Source organism: Dermacentor silvarum, chromosome 6, assembly GCF_013339745.2.
Source record: "Dermacentor silvarum isolate Dsil-2018 chromosome 6, BIME_Dsil_1.4, whole genome shotgun sequence".
Lineage (NCBI taxonomy): Eukaryota > Metazoa > Arthropoda > Arachnida > Ixodida > Ixodidae > Dermacentor > Dermacentor silvarum.
Window position 1 is genome coordinate 179,627,754 of NC_051159.1, and position 11,163 is coordinate 179,638,916.

Consider the following 11,163-nt stretch of genomic DNA (forward strand, 5'->3'; position numbering starts at 1 on the left):
TAAAAAAAGTATTTATCTTCTATCTAAATGTGCAAAAAAAAAAAAAAACGTCGAGAATAAGCACAAGCAATGAAAATAAGAAAAAAAAAATTGCGGGAGCTTTTTCAGCGGTAGGGGGGAAACACCAGGCAGAAAACTGGAAGTTGGCTTCACCACAAACCACCTATTCATTTGGAATTTGTACAGACAGCTCTCTTCATACCTGAGCCATAGGTGTATACATTTTATTTGCTTTACATTGCGTGTCGTGTGTGATACCGCTCCAGCCGGATACCTTGCATCGGTGCGCTCACGGATACCAAGAGCGCTCACGTAGCCTCGGACCATATATGACGCACGCGCCCGCATTCAAAGACCAGTGGTCATTCCCTACGTGCACACCGTTTCGCACAACCTCCGTAAAATAGGTCGAAAGGCTGGTGTCGACGTGGTATTCTCAGCGCCTGTGCGGTTGTCCGCACTCTGCTGGAAGTAAACGCACACTCTAAAAACAGTTGCACCCTTTGGGGTGCATTTTTGCCACACAACAATAATCGTCATCTGTCTTGCTTGCGTTTCATATCTTAAAAACTCTGCACTTGCTACTTTCCTGTCGAGAACGCTGTGTCACGCTGATAACGCTCTTTTCGTTCGTGACCGAGAAGTGCCGGGCGCACAGCATTAAAGAAAGGAAAGCCACGCAAGTCAGATGACGATTATTGTTCTGTGGCAAAAATACGCCCCAAAGGGTGCAACTGTTTTTAGAGTGCACAGAAGAAACCCCCGGATGTCTGTGCAATCAAGCACAAACAATCGTACGTAACCTGCAAGGAACGGGTTGTTTATTCGATTCCGCTGACGTGTGATAAGGTGTACGTTGGCCAGACAGGTAAGCGTCTGAACACGAGGCTCGCAAAGCATAACTACCACTGCTCTAGAAAAGATACCCGTCACTTTGCCTTCCATTGTAGGGATTGCGTTTGCGCGCCCAAACTGAAAGGTACAAAAGTGGTGCGCAGGGAAAGAAAAAAGCTGACACGGGAAATTGTAGAAGCAGCTGAGATTTCAAAGCGGAAGAAAAGGTGCATCAGTTTCGCCTCGGTCACCTTATCTGACGAAGAAAAATATGCGTGGCTCTGCTATCGCAAACACCAGAGACCAGCGGAGCTGGCGAAAGCCTAGTATAGTGGCAAACCACACACTTAGTCTAACTTTTGCTGCGCTTCCCCCGTCTCCGCTGGTCTCTGGTGTTTGCGATAGCAGAGCTACGCATATTTTTTTTATTGCGATATAGCAATTATATGGACACTCAAAAGCAGATTTCTGCCGTCGCCGTCGCCGTGAGGTTCCGTATGACGTCAATGGAGATGAAATCGTCGCCGCGCGCAGAACGCTGTATGTGCGAGTGAAAGGGCGCGAGGGACGCGCGCTTTCACGGGGAGTGAGCGCACGGCGGAGAACAAACGCGCGTTCTGCTCTGTGCTCGCTTAAGGGCTGCAGAAGTAGGCGTCTCTTTCCTCCTCTACAATCACCATATATGTAGAGCAAACGTGCCTTCTTCCGACGCACGAAAGGCCGTGGGGGGGAGGGGGAGGGAAGGGAGGCGACGTTTAGCTGCGGCACCAAGTGCGTATTTATATATCAGAGGCTCCGGCAACAGTCACCAACGCCGCACGCATTTTGAGCGAACGCGGGCAAAACGCCGACGGCGTCGACAACAGTTCTGCGTGTTGCCGGTGCTGCTGCATGTCCAAGTTTATACAGCTGATAAAGCTGCTGTCATTACTCCGTATAGCTCTTTTCAAATTTGCTATCGCAATTGATGCTTCACCTTTCAGGTGAAACTGCGACAACTTTTTTTTTTTCACTGCGAGAAAGAGGACCGCCGAAGCGAGCGCTCATTAGCACCGTAGTCTCCAATTAAGCCGTTGCATTTTGCGAAAGTTCCTGAGCACCCGCAACCTTGGATCTTCCAGTCTCCTCTGTTTTCTGGCGCTCAGGACTTCTTCGCGATGTTCTGCGTAGTACCGTGATGAATTCAACCGGCCACGTTCACGAGCCTCCGGATCTTCATTTCTTCGCCTGTGCGAACTCTCGACTTCCCTCAATCTAAACTCGGGATGTTCTCTTCCATGACGCTTGGTTTCAGCTTCCCTAGCTCTCGCTTCAGTCTTTCGGAAGCGAAGAGTGTCCAATTCTCTGGTCGAAACCTGCCAGGCTGCCGCCAGAGGCATCGGCTGCAGTCACGGGCGCGTTCGGCGCGAACGCGGGGAAACGCGGTCGGCGTCGGCAGCAGCTTTACGCGTCCCACTACCACCCCTTACGAACGTTGCTACCACCTGCCTCACTCCACCTCGCATCACTCTTTCTCTGCTCTCTCTCCCCCAGCTCGGCGAAGCTGTGGACGACGGAATCATTATAGCGAGGTAAACATTCAGAGCCCTTCCACTCCGGCGAACCAAAGACGGTCATAGACAGCACACGTGGTGCCGAACGGGTTGCCGATGAACTCTTGTTGAAACCTCGCCGTCGCCACGGGGTAACGTTCCGATGGTGTGCAGTCGTGGTGGCGTGCATCGCGCTTGCGTTGCGCTTCAATGGCGCGATCCTCGTCGGTGGTATTCGCCCGCCGGCGCCGGTCGCACCGACGCTTTTGCTCACGTCGGCGCTCCAGGTGCACTTCTACTCTGCCAACAACCGCGCTCGTCGCTCGCTCGCACCGTCTCTTATCTCCACACGGCTCTGACCTTTGTACGCGCTGTGCATTCGCCGCTCAGTTTCCGTTGAAGCAATAGACCGCACGTACCTTCGCCCGCTGCGGCGTATGCGCTTGCTGCCAGCGTTTTGACAGTCGTTGTCTGCAGTCATTCACTGTGATCTATTCATGTTTGTTTGTGCGCGCTCACACCACGCTTGTTCATTCAGTTAGTAATAGTCGGGCCACATTTTCCAACGCACGCTACACATGCAATGCTGCCCGGATCGGCAGTGCAGCGCTACAGGTGTGTCCCTTCGCACGCGCTGCCCACGGGAAGCGCTTCTCATCAACATCACCGTTTCACACACGCCTTCTCGTGGTCATCGAGTCTCTCTTCATGTCGGTCTACTTACGCCGCAGCCCACCTGCTTACTTAATCAGCTCATGTTTACTACAATTCATATTGCTACCAAAGCCGCTCACCTTACTTCGTTGACATTGCTGTGTTGCTATCGCATTCATTGCTTCGCCCTTAGGGTGAAACTGTGACATTTTTTATGTATTTGAACGTTGCTACGTCCGATGGCGTGTTTCACTCGCTTTCTTTCTCCTTTTTCTTTTATTGCGAAAGCAATTACATGGAGACTCCAGGCGCATTTCTGCCATCGCCGTGAGGTTCCGCCAAGGGTGACAATATCGTCTCCGCGCGCCGTATGCTGCAAGTGCGAGTGAAGGTGAGCCGACGATGGCGGCTCAAGCGCCTCTCCCTCTTCACAACCACAATCTCTCTCTCTCTCTCTCTCTCTCTCTCGCGCGCGCGCAAGGCTCCGGGGGAGGGGGGGGGGGGGGGGCGTTCTACTCTGGTGCACCGTGCTCTGGTGGCTGCTGCGCGGCCGCGCGGGCCGCCCTATCTTGAAAGCCGTCTGCGACGGGGAAGTCCGCCGTGCTCGGTGTTCTCGCGGCTTTGTTCGCGTTGATGCAACCAGCACGAAGGTCCATTCGCTCGCTGCCGCAGCCGCGCTACCTCACTCCATCGTTTTGACAGCGAGTTTCCGCGTTCATTAAGTGAGATGTGTTCATGTTTGCTCGCGCGCTCGTGACACTATGCCTGTTAATTTAGTTAGTAAGCCTATGTTGAAAAGTTCACACGGCCGATAAAACTACTATCCTTACTTCGTGTAGTTATCTACTAATTTGCTGTCGCAATCGATGTTTCGCCTTTCAGGCGAAACTGCGACTTCTTTTTTGTGCAGTATGATGGCTTGTGAAGTATGAGGCCTCGTGCAGCAATGGCTGTTTTGCTCGTATGAGTGCTCTAAAATCTGTGCCGTACTCTTCGCTGAAGTTCTCCACGCGTGCGTTGGAATGCGTAGTTATGTATACCTATCCAGGAATAAACCGACAGTTGCATTACAGCGCACGTGCTTGTACACTCTGTGTTACGTCCTTGTTTCGAAGTGCGCTGTCATATTCCATCAAAGTGAATCAATGGCTTTGAAAAGAAAATTTGGTAAATTTCGGTCTGGGTGGGAATAGAGCCCAGGTCTCCGAGTTGCGAGACGAGCACGCTTTCCCGACGCCACGGCGGCTCCACAGTTCTGGTTGGTTAGAGGTGTGCCTAGTGCGTGCGTCATTGCACACGTCACGTCCCACTAAAGGTGTGGCATAGTGCGTGGGTCATTGGGCACGTGACGGCACAGCCAATGGGGAAGAGATGGCGCCACGTCATGCGTGCTTAAAGTGAGTTTATAACATAAAAAACATTAATGTCAAATTGAACGCCGCTGTGTGGTCCTTCGAGTTATGAACTCTTCGCGGGCAAGCGAGCGCGTTGAGACGCTTGGCGAGTTTTGATTTGGCTTTACCGGGGTGCAGTTCGAACTCAGGCGAGAGCTTGCGCGGACGAGGAACGCGCGGGAAAAAAAAGTCATTTCACCAAAGGAACTATAATACTTTCGCATTCCCACACGTAAGCAGTCTTTAAGTGTCTCTGCCGAATTTATTTCTTTTTTCCTCTTTCTCTCCCCCCCCCCCCCCCCCCCCTTTTTTTTTGCGTGAGGACGACGCCTCGAAAACTCCCGATCAACTATAGGCTAACAGCTTCGCTGTAAGATGTGCCGCAATCAATGCCGGATAAGACTGCCTCATGGCAGCAACCTCTACCATGGCATACAAGAACTCGGTCAGCAATGAGGCTATACACGGCGCAGAAAGGCTCAATATGAGTCACACCAACGAGCTACCGTTTGAAGGTTTCAGACGGAGCCTACAAGAGTTCTAGCCAGGTCATCTTCACAGACGCTATACGTGTACGACTGATGCTATAGCCACAGCTTGGAGTGACTCAATTGGAGGAGCACATGAGATCAGTACACGCCCACAATGGTCAAATGATACACAGATGGCAGCAGAGCTGTATGCAATTGTTTATGCACTTGAAACGATAAGAGGAGCACATGATGGAGATCGGGGACAATTACGCATCTGCACAGACTCGTAAAAAGCGATGAGTGAACTGAAGAAGCGGCATACCATATTTATATAAAGGCTCATATGCAAAATGGGTAGAGAAATCAGAAACAATGGCACCTATATCCAGATTGAACGAATTACCGCCAACAGTGGGATAACCAGAAATGAACGGGCTCACGCGCTTGTCACCCGGAATTCATCTGACGTGCAGTAATGTGCAGTACAGCGGTGGTGCTTCATATTATGCCCGTGAGATTGAGGTGGATCACATACTATCGCTTCAGGCGGAGCTGGAGCCCGGCCATTCCCAATGAAAACATAATATATAAGTCCTTGTTACCCGGTAATTTAGTGGTCTGTAGAACCTATGTTTAGATAATAATGATTATAAATTATAAGAAAATATTTTGGAAGTGTGCACGCAAATTTTTGCCGAAGCCGCTAGATTATATACAAAATAATTAAGCCAGTTCCACGCTTGTGAAATCTGATGAAACAGTGGAGCTCTGCAAAGGTGGGTGTATATAGAGCAGTGGGTATGACGCTCACCTTCGGACCGTGAGTACCCGGGTTGAAATCCCGCCTCGACAAGAAAGTTTATATTTCTCTCTCTCGCTATCATTTTCTCTTTCTCTCGCCCATAGCAAGTTGTGTTGCATTCGTCGGTACAATGCAAAATATGGTTCCCATAAATGCATGTTCTGCAAGCGTGATTGTATAGCGCATTTTTCTTTCCTTTTTTCTTTAGATCTATTTGGATCTAGCTAAGGCTTTTGACATAGTACCGCATAGTGTTCTGTTTTCGTTACTTAATTATGTAGGACTTGGTTCCGTCATATGTAAAAGCATCAAAATGACATATCAAAGCTCATGTACCAATTTTATTGTAAATGGTGAACTTTCACAACGCATGCAAGTACTTTCTTCCGTTCGACAGGGTTGTCCATTAAGTCCTTTACTTTTTGCTTTATTTTTGGAGCCGCTCTGTATAATTAAGATACAATCGTGTGAAGTGCGTGTTCTCGCTTATGCCGATGACGTTACCCTATTTGGTGTAGATAGGGAGAGTGTTAGCTCATTATTAAGAATTACTGAAAGGCTTTAAAAGAAAAGCAGCAGTCAAATTAATAAGCAAAAGAGTATTGGTCTGTGGTATGGCCATCGGAATGCTACGCCGGTGTTCTTGAAAATATACAGCGGCTCACGGCACCTAGCACTTATCTAGGGGTACCTTTGGATAGGCATCGCGAGAACGAGTCACTCTGGCTCGAAAAAACGGATGAAATGCGGGTGGCCGTGAATTGTCGATTTTTGCACGTGCCACTATTTGTACTGTTTTCCTCGCTGCGAAAATTATGTATCTTCTGCAGGCACTGTACTGCACACGTAGGCACATTCAAAAATTTCACCGCATCTTTGCCGCGTTTATCTGGTGCTGTGCGTGGGAGCTAACCTCACGGACCAATTTGTTTCGTCGAGTAAAGAAAGGTGGTCTGTCGTTGTGTCACTTGTTTCTTCAGCAATTTGTATCACGTTTCATATTGATAAGAGACAAAAGAGACTCCCTTTTGTGTTGTTTTTTTCCAAACCATGCTAACAGCTGCTATGCCCGATTTTTTTGTTTCGTCAGCCATTGGCCCTCGTTACACATTGTCACGGTTCTTGCGCGAAGTTGTGACGTCCTATCGGTTCCTCAGGGCAAGATTTTCAATGGAGTACCTTTCAAATGTAAAAAGAAAGCGTCTTATGAATGATCTTATTGAGAGTGTGTTCCCTGTGCCATTGTATCGGTTAATGTTTCAAGAAGGGCGTGGGCAAGACGTATACTCAAAAGGGTTAAAAATATGTGGATACTGGCGAACGTTAAAACATTTTTCTTCAATATTCACACAAGAACCTTGCCTGTTAAAACGAGGTTAGAAGAAAGAGGGATTTATGTGCCATGAGGAAGCAGGTTCTTTCTGTGCAACAAAGCTGAAACTATTGAACATGTATTCATTGATTGTAATACTACCATATTCTTCTGGGATATATTACAGATAACTTTAAAGATAGACCTACCCCTCAACCTACATGGCATTCGTTTTATACCGCCTGAATGTGATTTTCAACAAATTGACGTCATCTTTTTACTCTGGCTGCATGCAGTATGGCGTAGTTTGTTGGCACATAGACACTGTGATGTTAAAAGCTGATTTGTGCATGAATACTTTGTGGAAATGGTTGTGAAAGTACGTGATGTGTATCACACTGAAGACGATTGGCTGTGATGAAGATGTGATGTCATTGTTGGATGCTTTAACACAGATAAAACAAGTGTGATCTGTGATCAGAAACATCTATTTAGGCTTGTCTTCAAGCTGGAATTAAAGAAAAAAGAAGGGTGCCAATAAATAACAAAAAAAAAAAAAAGAAGGGTGCGTAGCGCAGTGGTTATGACACTCGCCTTCGGACCGTGGGTACCCGCGTTCGAATCCCGCATCGTCAAGAAAGTTCATTTTGTTTTATTTATTTCTTCATTTCTCTCGCTATCTGTCTGTCTCTCTTTCTTCTCTCTCTGCACCTCCTCTCTTCCTATGACCTGCTTTCACTACTGATCAACGCTCGGCAGGGTTCAACCTCGGCCTTATAAAAATGCGGTCTAATGTTAATAATGACGAAAATTTGTTTAACGTAGTTTACCTGGAGCAATGACGCAGTCTTGCACAATCTGACACACTTCCTTTCGGGCTTGACCAAGGGTGCTCGCCCACAAAAGAAAATTATATTAAGCCACTAGAGAGGAATGCCAATACGGGATTGGGGTTGCTCTAAGTAGGTTTTTCTTTCGGAATTATACTTTTGGCAAAAGAAAAGAGCAGAAACACAGGATGCGGAAGAAGTTTGGCATGCGCGCGCACGTGTACACACACAACACGCACGCACACACACACATAGATAGATATATCTGTCAATCTGTTGGTCATGAATTGTGGACTGTCGATTTTGGCAGGCTTTTTCCCAGCGCGAGAGCGAAGGCGCCGAATGAGGTAAAACGAGCAAACGATGTGTATATGGCTTAAACGATATACTTCATTTGCCCGTTTTGCCTTATTCAGCACTTTGCTTGTGAATACGGCCCTGAATTTACATCGACGATTTGCGCTCCTATTTTGAGAAAAAAAAAAAAAAACACTGAGCAGTCCAGGACAAGGCTCCATATACGTGATACAAGGGTGACTGTCAGTGGACGTCAGGAGACTATGCAGGTAGCCTGGCAGGACGAAACGCAGTTCTTGCAAAAAACTCATTCACATGTTCAGCCAGCGAAGGGCGAGAGAAAATAGAGAATGTGCGCGGTGGGGCCGCTTATAAAGCACAAATGCCTCTAAAAAAGTCTATAATTTTTAAGGCGAGCAATCCATTATCGTACACAGAGCTTACTGTGCATTCCTTGGTTCGATTGAGCCACATGTCCACCAGCAGTAGATAAGGCGTCACTCTCCTTCACTAGGTAAGGCGTCATTACCTCGCCGGTGGCCACAGGGCCTTCCTTTTCGGGCAGGTGAGGAGGTCGTTCCCTTACCAGTGGCCATTGAGTCATTGTGAGGCGAGCGGATTACAGATCTATTACTTTGGACGACTGGAAGTATACAGACCTCCAAGGTGCGGCACTTGACGTCAGCCGACACCATGTCCCATCACTGCACATAGCTTATTTAAATTCAAGAGAATATCCCCTTGTTCGTGTTCGCAAGTCTTTTGCCCCGGCCGACCCGAAACACAATTGAAACCCGTGCAAAGGTGTGGTGGTAGTTGCCAGCTGTCGCGCACCGCGCAATGGCGCGTTCAAACATACCAGACGTCTGGTCGCACACCACACTTTGCTTTTGTTGTAGTGGTCAGTCGTAAGATGGGAGTCGCATATATTGCAGGGACAGCTGCGTGCCCGATTGCAAATCAGTGCTTACCTTACCTTAATGTAAGCAATTAAATATTTTCGATCCCTTTATAGCACACCAGCTACCTATAACTGCTGCAATGTTTCACGCAGTTCTTCTTTCCTACACGTAAATATATATTTGTATTTCACGCTCTATTCTAGCTTCTATGTGCGTGAAACGGGATGGGGTGCGTATTCCTCAACCACTAACAGTAGTTCGCGCCATGCAGCCACTGCCGACGGCAACCACGACCCCCTTCTCTGCCAGCCGTTACTTGTAGAGGATGGCGGATAGCCTCGGCAAAACAACGCCCCATCTGTGTGCTTGCTCTTAGGAAATAGGCCACACATGCCTTTCAGAAGGCATTGTTTGATTTGGTTCGTGGATGGTAGCTCTTAGTGGCGCTTTTGTCACGACCGGTCCTCGCCCACCCGCTCTCATCTCTATTCTTCCCCACACGTGTTTCATACGCACGCTTGATGAGCGCTTATTTCCCACGAACCTTTCCTTTGCATTTTTATGACTAGGCTTCAAAAATGCTCAAGTGACGCTCCCATTTAGTCTTCTTTTCCTCCATACATGTATTTACTCGGCGCAGTGTAACAGCGACTTTCTGTTCGAATTTTTTTTTCGACATTTACAAACTGCAAGGGGCTGGGATACCTTATTCGACAAAATTATTTTGTATGCCTTTGACTTCGATGGGAAGGCTGACCTCGTCATTAGCGACTGTTCTCCACCACGTCCTGACGTAACGTCGGTTTCGTGACGTATCACGACATATCTAACAGTGCAGGAGGAGGAGGAACTAACTTTATTAAGAGAAATTTCAGGGTTTCTGTAGATGGCCGCTTGTTTGCGGCGACCTCTGCCGCTCAGGCAATAATTTCTTTATGTAGCTTTTCTTCTGGGGACTGTATTAGGGTCTCCCATGTCGTTTCTGAGGGAGCTGGCAGAAGCTCTCAGTGTAGGGCTCCGTAACTGCGACACCAATGCAAAAAAAAAAAAAAAAAAAAAAGGAGTACTGTTCGAACCCGAAATAGAGGCTGTTGTATTGACCTTTTGTTTTATTGCGATAGCAATTATATGGACACTCCAAAGCGGATTTCTGCCGTCGCCGTCACCGTGAGGTTCCGTATGACGTCAACGGTGATGAAATTGTCGCCGCGCGCCGTATGCTGTATGTGCGAGTGAAAGGCCGCGAGGGACGCGCGCTTTCACGGCGAGCGAACGCACGGCGGAGAGCAAACGCGTGTTCTGCGCCGTGCTCCATGAAGGGCTCCAGAATTAAGCGTCTCTTTACTCCTTTACAATCACCATATATATAGAGCAAACACGACTTCCGACGCTGCTCGATGAGTGTCCCGTTCTGATCTCGTCGAAAACCTCCGAGCCGCCCCCAGAGGCACCGGCAACAGTCACCAACGCCGCGCGCGTTCGGTGCGAACGCGGGCAAAACGCCGACGGCGTCGACGGCGTCTGCGCGTTGCTGGTACTACTCCATGTCCAAGTTTATACAGCTGATAAAACTACTATCCTTACTCCGTATAGCTCTCTACTAATTTGCTATCGCAATTGATGCTTCGCCTTTCGGGTGAAACTGCGGCAATTTTTTTCGAGTGTACTTTGTCACCACCATAATTTGACCCCTTCTTATCTGGCTGAAGTGCAGCAAATAACGCCGCCGTAACAGCACAGATAACAGGTAGAAATGGTTTTATTATTGTTCAAGAAGTTAGCGTTTGTCGGACGTCCTGTGCTTATTTTTTTTCCTCTAATGCAAGCGTGGCGTTGTAATAAAACAATGCGGACAGATGGGAGCTTTCTCCCTGAAAGGCCTTTTAATATACTTCACACCCACAAAATATACATAATAAATAGCACTAGCATAACCACAACACCAGAAAGTGATGACGAAAATATGATAGGCTCCATTTACATTATGACAACAAATCGTAATGGTCTATACAGAAACGACCGCCTGATCAAAAAAATTTGGGCGTTAAGAAGTGGGTGTCTGAACGATTAAGGGCACTCTAAACTTCACGCTCCCGTTTTTATTTCTTTTTTCTCACGCAACACAATAAATAT